Below are 8565 nucleotides of genomic sequence, written 5' to 3'. Positions count from 1 at the left end.
TAATCCCAGATTGAAATTCCCAATTTAAGTACTTACTTTGCCTCTAAAACTTGTTATTTCTTTGATCACCACTCACTGGATTTATGTAAAGTAAACTGTGCATATAAACTCATTACTATTTATTTTATTTGCAGGAATACTTGCCGTTAGCGGCAGGCAGGGCCAGCACACACACTTCCAACGTGGCAGTGAAAGTAAATTGACATGGAGGGATTCATGTTATGTTTTGGAACGGGTAACACCATGGAGATATTACAACCCATTGTAATAGTCTCAATGTCATCTCAACATGGTCCATCATGTTTTTGTTGACATGGTAACAGTCTGAGTGGAACACAGATGGGTAGTAGAAACTAAGAGGGAAATGAGATTGGACAGTTGGGGTGGCTGAGGACTCTCAGGAGGGAGGGCTTGAGGACGAAAGCGGCTTGTTTTTGTGCATGAGAAATGGCTGGGGAAATCTAAAGCGGTGGGGGCGCCTAAGATGAGACTGGCTAGCCCTAGAAACATTAGTGAGATTACATCCACACTTGCTTGGGCAACTTTCTGTTGTCACTGGGAAACCAGTGGGACTTTCTCCTCCAAGATGAGCCAGGCCCATACACTTACCACTCTCACTTGTTCCCTGCAGGCTGTGGTGTGCGCAGTCTGCACTGGGCTGCTTCAGGGTGCAGACACTATGTTATTACAGTGGGAAGGTGTCTCAGTGCACACAAATTAGGTGCTCACAGGGTCTCACATTTGTCAATTGGCTCCATTCAGTTTCACACTTGGATCTTTCTCTTTTGTGCTCTCTACTTTGTTCCCTGAATAGGCCAAGACTTTCTGTAAGCTGAGACGCTTGGTAAAGTCCCTTCCTTGCCAGTTTAGCCTGACTTGGTACTCATGGTTCAAGGCTAATCTAGTCTTACTTGTCTGATTACTGGAGTTGCCAAGTCCCTTTTTTTCTAGGCTACTGGTTTCATGTAGAAACTGCTCCTCTACCTACATGCTCATTCAAATGCAATAGTTAAAAAAATTAATACATATCCACAAAATGGATTACTATGTAGCCTCTGTAAAGAATGATGCAGATCTATACATTGATTTGGCAAACTCTGTGATATATTATTAGATTAAAAAAGACGTCACCAGGCCGGGTGCAGTGATTCACGCCAGTAATCCTAACAGTCTGGGAGGCCGAGATGAGTGGATCATCTGAGCTCAGGAGTTCAAGACCAGCCTGAGCAAGAGCGAGACCCTGTCTCTACTAAAATGAAAAAATATATATATAAAAAAATAAAAAAAATTAAAATTAAAAAAAGAAGTCACCAAACAACATTTGTAGTAGTATGAGAGTGTGTGTGTTGTATGTTTATAATTGCATAGAAATAATTCTGGAAGAATACATGCTGAACTCTTGACTCTGGTTAGAATATGTCTAAGACAGGAATGAAATAATAATTTCACTTTTACTTTGATTCTTAATTATTTTAATTTGCATGTATTACTTTCATAACTTGAAACAGAGGTAAACTCAAAACCTTCACTCGCCTTAGATTCACTTGAAGCTGATTCAGAGTGGTGGCCCTGAAGAAAATTTCTAAATTAGACTTTCTTCTGTTCTTGACTGAAAGAGGATGAATGGATCACCTACTCTGTGCTAGGTACAGGAAGAAGTGCTGGAGAATTAAAGATGAAAGACAGCATCTTTATCCTTTAAGGACTTCAAAGTTTAGAGCAAGAAGAGACCAGAAACCAAGAAATTATAGTACAGCATGATAAATGCCTTAGAGCTCTACCTTGGAGAGTAAAAGAATGGACAGAACCAACTTTAACGGAGTAACAGGAGGCAGGTAGGGAAGACCTCCAGAGGAGGTAAGAATCCAGAGCAGTCTTTTATTTTCCCTGTTACGTTATTATTAAAAAAGTCAGGCCAGGTGCAGTGGCTCATGCCCGTAATCCTAGCACTTCAGGAGGCTGAGACAGTAGGATTGCTTGAGGCCAAGAGTTCAAGACCAGCCTACGCAATATAGTAAGACCCCATCCCTACAAAAAAATAGAAAAATTAGCCAGGCATTGTGGTGCATGCCTGTAGTCCCAGCTACTCAGGAGGCTGAGGCAGGAGGATCACATAAACCCTGGAGTTTGAGGTTGCAGTGAACTATGATGATGCCACGGCACTCTAGCCCAGGCGACAGAGTGAGACCCTATCTTTAAAAAAAAAAAATGCTTCCCGCTGTCGTGTGTGTTGCTCAATGGAGGGGCCAGGCCTGGGCTCTCTCCTCCTTCCTCCCCGACTCCGGCTGCCGGCAGGACCCGTCTGTCACTGCCACTGGGACCCTGTGTCATCGCCCACCCCAAGCACGACGCCCCTCAAAAAGGGAGGTGATGGAATTAAACCACCCCCAATCATTGGAAGATTTGGAACCTCACTGAAAATTAGTACTGTTGGATTGCCAACAATCCCAACACTGTTGGAAAAATCTACCTTCTTCAGTGTATTAACCCATAGTCAGGCTTCAGCAGAAAACTTCCCACTCGGCACTGTCGATCCTAATGAGAGCAGAGTACCTGTGCCAGATGAAAGATGCTTTTGAAGATGATAATACTATGCTACACTTGAAGGACATGTAAATCCTATTTGAGATATAGAAATAATATACGAAGAGCTTCATCTTATTTTTGTTTGTTTGTTTTTTCCTCCACTAAGGCCAGTAAAGAGAGCTTCAGCTTCAAGATGAGGACATGATTAGGCCCATTATAAATAAGCTAGAAAAGGTGGCTGTGAGCGGAGGAGATAAGAAACTAAAACCTGAATATGACAGAATGTGCAAAGTCAAATCCTGGGTGATAGATCAAAAGAAACCTGTTCACTTCTATCATGACTGGAATGACAAAGAGATTGAAATATTGAATAAATACTTATTTTTGCCTTCAAAACCAGTGGTCTACTTGGTTAATCTTTCTGAAAAAGACGGCATTAGAAAGAAAAGCAGATGGTTGATAAAAATTAAAGAGTGGGCGGACAGGTATGACCCAGCTGCCTTGGTCATTCCTTTTAGTGGGGCCTTGGAACTCGAGTTGCAAGAATTGAGTGCTGAGGAGAGACAGAAGTATCTGAAAGTGAATATGACACAAAGTGCTTTGCCAAAGATCATTAAGGCTGGGTTTGCCGCACTCCAGCTAGAATAGTTTTTCACTGTAGGCCCAAAGGAAGTGCCTGTATGAACCATCAGGAGAAGGACAAAGGCTCCTCAGGCTGTAGGAAAGATTCACACAGATTTTGAAAAAGGATTCATTATGGCCGAAGTAATGAAAGATGAAGATTTTAAAGAGGAAGTTTCTGAAAATGCAGCCAAGGCTGCTGGAAAGTACAGACAAACAAGGCACAGATAATATTGTTGAAGATGGAGATATTATCTTCTTCCTATTTAGTACACCTCAGCAACCAAAGAAGAAACAGATTTTAATTATTGCTATTGTACAACTTCCAAAAGAAAAGGTATATCATTTTTTAAAATTAAAACTTCTGAAAACTGAAGGGACAAATAAGGTTGAGGAATTTGGAATCTGCTGCAAACAAATTATTTTTATTTGTTTTCTTTAAATAAAATTAAAATACTGTGTACCTCCAAAAAAATTTTCAAACATATAGAAAAGTTGAAACATCTGCAGATCCACCACCTAGATTCATTCAACAATTATTAACATTTTGCCATATTCACTTAATATGTAATACAAATATATAAATGCGAAACCATTTGAAAGTTTGCTCCTAACTATTTAAACACATAACTCCTAAGAATAACATTCTCTTCCCTAACCACAATGCCATTATCAAACATAAAAATTAGCATTAATTCCTTTTAATCATCTAATAGCTAATCCATATAAAAATTCATCCCATTGTCCCTAAAATGTCTTCAAGGGTTTTTTTTTTCCGCAATCCAGGATACAGTTCAAGTTCACATATTACGTATTATCATGGTTTGTATTAGGTGAACTTGGTAAAGCTGGAACTATGTTTCTGAGAATCCCCTTCATTGAATGGTTTCAGATTAGAGTTGCCCAAAAGAAGGGTTTGTGTGAGATTTGGAAGGCAGAAATGAAGCAGCGAAGTGTTCTCTGAAGGTCATTGTGGTTAGATGTGGTGACAGAAGTGTTAGCTCTAGGCTGGGCATGGTGCTCATAATCCTGGCACTCTGGGAGGCCGAAGGGGAGGATTGCTTGAGGCTAGGATTTCGAGACCAGCCTGAGCAAGAGCAAGACTCTGTCTATGCTAAAAATAGAAAAATTAGCCAGGCGTGGTGGCACACACCTGTAGCCCCAGCTACTCAGGAAGCTGAGACAGGACGATCACTTGACCCCAGGAGTCTGAAGTTGCAGTGAACTGTTTTCATGCCACTGCACTCTAGCCCAGGTGACAGACTGAGACTCTGTCTCAAAAAAAAAAAAAGTGTTAGCTCTAGTTTGTCCTTGTTTTGCTCAGACCAGTGTCTAGAAATTCCTTCCAATGGCTGACCCTGTTGACCACCAGTGGCCCCAGACCCACCATCAGACACTTGGGAATGGATCCACGGAGGTAGTGGCTACACAGAGTTCTCCACGAGCTTTCCCATCACAGTCCCATGTCAGTGGCTAGATGCACTTCATTTCCCACATTGATGACCCTTTTCTGATCTCTGACTGGTCTCCTGGTCTTTCACTTCCCCAGCTCCTCCTACAATTGTGCAAGGTCTAATTCCTATAATAAATTCCTTGTCTCATAATTCATAGTAGTTCTGCCTCCCTGACTTACACACTTATTGGTACTGGCAGTGGTTTCAGGGGACAGATTCTTACAGATGGGAGTCAGACACTGGTTCTCTGGTCTGATTAAATTTAAATTAAGTTATGATTATTGCCACAGGTAAACAGTTACTTAAATTCTCACCTTTAGTCACCTATGATAAATGCTTATAGAAGGCAAAGCTTCGGGTAGCCAAATATTTGCTGCCATAGAATATTTTGGAAGAAATAGCAATGTAATGAGGAATGTTGGTTGCTTCAAAGTGTGGGGAAAGTTTGGAGAAAGAAGATGATGAGCTCAGGGCTTTAAATTCCCATCTCAAGGTCTAAGGAAGGGACCAAGAAAGCTTTATGATGCCCTTAGCAGAAACTTATTTCTAGTAGCCTTGGGGTCAAGATTTCTGAAAACTGAATCTCAAATCTCCACATGCAGGGGACTGAATTTCAATGCAAATGGAATTCATAACCTAGCAGGGTCTCTTGAGTTAAAAATAAGACATTGATTGGGAAAGAGTAAGACCCTGAATCTTAGGATAGGGACATATGGATAGATTCCTACAAAGCTAAAAACCTTAAACCCTGAATTCTGAATTCTGCTTGGGAAAAAAAAAAAAGTGAGGCCAGGCGCGTTGGCTCACACCCTGTAATCCTTGCACTCTGGGAGGCCAAGGCGGGTGGATTGTGTGAGCTCAGGAGTTCGAGACCAGCCTGAACAAGAGTGAGACCCCATCTCTACTAAAAAATAGAAAGAAATTATATGGACAACTAAAAATATATACAGAAAAAATTAGCCAGGCATGGTGGCGCATGTCTGTAGTCCCAGCTACTCGGGAGGCTGAGGCAGGAGGATCACTTGAGCCAAGGAGTTTGAGGTTGCTGTGAGCTACGATGATGCCACGGCACTCTAGCCCGGGCAACAGAGTGAGACTCTGTCTCAAAAAAAAAAAAAAAAAAGTGACCCTCTTCTTGATCTGAAGTTAATCTTTCCTTACCTGAAGAACCTGTAAGGACCTCCCCAGAGGTAGTGGCCTGGCAGGGGACTGCTGATCCTCCTAGAAACCTTAACCTACCACCTCTTTTAGATCTATAACCAGATAGATTCAAGCTGCAGCAGACCCCAAGGTGACCCATGAGGAAATACTATACACACCAAAAGAATATTGAGAGTTTGTCAATTTATACATTGTTTCACTTTTTGTTTTGACATAATTTCACATTTACTGAAAAGTTATAAGACTAGTACAAACAATTCTCTTTACCTTTCATCAAGATCTCTCAAATGCCAATTGATATTGACAGAAAGTCAGGGAATATGTGTGGGAATGGAACTTAAAGGTGTTAGATCAGGATCAAAAGAATATAATTTTAGATTTGGCTGAATTTATTAATATGAATGCACATCTTTTTTTTTTTTTTGAGATAGAGTCTCTGTTGCCTGGGCTAGAGTGCCATGCGTCAGCCTAGCCCACTCCTGGGCTCAAGCAATCCTCCTGCCTCAGCCTCTTGAGTAGCTGGGACTACAGGCATGCACCACCATTCCCAGTTAATTTTTTCTGTATATATTTTTAGTTGTCCATATTATTTCTTTCTATTTTTTAGTACAGACGGGGTCTCGCTCTTGCTTAGGCTGGTCTCGAACAAATGATCCACCCACCTCAGCCTCCCAGAGTGCTCACAGGCGTGAGCCACTGCACCCAGCCTATGAATGCACATCTTACAAAACCTTTCTGGCTGGGGAGAGACTGCTTCTCCCTGGGCTAGTCAATCAGAGATCGCAAAGCGCCCAGCCCTGAGTATGTCTTTGATATGCAAACGAACCAATCTCAGAGCCATAACTCCTCTGTCTGTCCCATACTCCCCAGGAGGCAAAATTCTTCTGCGTTAATCATCCCAGGTGCCAGCCAACTAGGGACCACCTCTATAGCCCAAAGCCACTGAAATTATTTAAACCAGCCAGTCCTAAACTATCTACCCTGCCCTGCCTTGCCTTTCCCACAGAAACCAGATAAGGGCAGTGGCCTAAACCTTCCCCTTACTCTTGTCTTCTGACACCTGGCCACCCTAGTGTCTTTCCTATGTAGCCCTGCATGGCATGCCTGCCTTCTGTCTCTAGAGCCTGTGATTATGATAAACTTTGTTTTCCTAAACCTCTCCTTTGTCTCCTCGTGTGGCCACACTTAACTGACCATGTCATAAAAGAATGCACCACAGGTTCACTAAGCAAAGTTTCTGAATTTAATGTATTTGTCCAAGTTGCTTGGGATGGCTCTAGTATTTTCCTATTAAACCCAAAGATGGCTTGCACAAATGAAAGTGAAATGTCAGCACTCCCAATACTTAAGAAGAAGGTGTTCAGAAAGCTAGAGTGGCTTTATAATATAAAACCACCTAATTATATTCCTTGGTAGGGTCTGGAGGACACTCCTTCACCAAGGTTTTAAGAAATGCATTGGTGAGAACACCAGCATTCTTGAAGAGCTCTGTGGTAGCTACTCTTTGGAGGCAGGCATGAGAATGGGAAATGCAGTCATCAAAATGGGCCCCCTGAATTAATGCAATAAGAAGGATGGGATGTCAGGGTGTCAGGAGCCAAGTGGGGGCACATGGTAACCAGGACAAAGTTGGTGTAGTTACTGTAATGGGCAGCACAGCCAAAGCAGGCATCAGAGTGGTTTGGCCTGCAGAACTTTGGCACTGGCTAATGGATCATAGTGTTCCTAGGACAGAAATGGATAGGCAGCCTTGATGTGTATAAGTGGAAAAGCTCTAGTTGTGGTGAACAGAAGTCTGACTTACGACAACAGAGAGTAAGAATTAGCTCAAGTGGTTACTCCCTCACAATGGAGTTTCCATCCATCTAATCCCTGCACTAAGGTTTGAATTCCATGAGTGGTTTCTGATCCTTTAAAAATAAAATAAATCCTTTGGTCCTGGGGTTAAAAATTTTTTTCTAATAAAATAAAATAAAAATAATAAAAAAAAGAGAGGGTAAGAGCCCTTCAACCAATTCTTAGATTGGAAACATTTCACAAACCCAAACTCCTTGAATGAAGGAAAGAAGGACCTGCTATACTGTCAAAAAATTATACTGGGCTGAGCACAGTGGCTCACACCTGTAATCTTAGAACTTTGGGAAGCTGAGATAGAAGAATCGCTTGAGTCCAGGAATTCAAGATCAGCCTGAACAACATAGCAAGACCCCATCTCTACAAAATTAGAAAAATTTAGCCAGGCGTGGTGGCACGTGCCTGTAGCCCCAGCCATTCGAAAGGCTGAGGCAGGAGGATCCTTTGAGCCCAGGAGTTTGAGGTTGCAGTGAGCTATGATGACACCGCTGCACTCCAGCCCAGGCAACAGAGCAAGTCTTTGTCTGGAAAAAAAAAAAAAGTTATATTGTAAATGTTCCTCTTAGTCTTTCCCCAAAGAGACCTGCAGTGATTACACAGGGTGACCGTGCATTTGGAATGGGAAATGACCACATTTTTAGGAATTACTAAACCTTGACTCTGAACTGGTGCTAATCCCTGTAGAACCAAAATGCCACTGTGTTCCATTGTCAGAGTAGGGGCTTATGGAAGTCAATGATCTATGGAGTTTTGGCTTGGCTCCATCTCACAGCAAGCCCAGTGGTTCCCAGAACTTATCCCATCATTATTTCCCCAGTTTCAGAATGCATAGGTGGATATACATTGCAGGTCAGATTTATTCAGTAGGTATCTGAGCAGATATAATCAGCAGCTGGTAGACTTCCTATATTGGTATTCTGATCATGGAAGGAATGAAGGCTATCATGGT

At 42.0% G+C, this 8565-nt stretch overlaps 1 pseudogene; it reads left to right on the top strand.

Annotated features, from left to right (window-relative positions):
• Positions 1–2237: 2237 nt before the first annotated feature.
• LOC123641970 lies at positions 2238–5903 on the top strand (annotated as a pseudogene).
• The last annotated feature ends 2662 nt before the right edge of the window (positions 5904–8565 follow it).

The sequence above is a fragment of the Lemur catta genome, chromosome 7 (assembly GCF_020740605.2).
Source record: "Lemur catta isolate mLemCat1 chromosome 7, mLemCat1.pri, whole genome shotgun sequence".
Classification (NCBI taxonomy): domain Eukaryota; kingdom Metazoa; phylum Chordata; class Mammalia; order Primates; family Lemuridae; genus Lemur; species Lemur catta.
The sequence above is the reverse complement of the archived record's forward strand: the minus strand, read 5'-3'. Positions and strand labels throughout refer to the sequence as shown.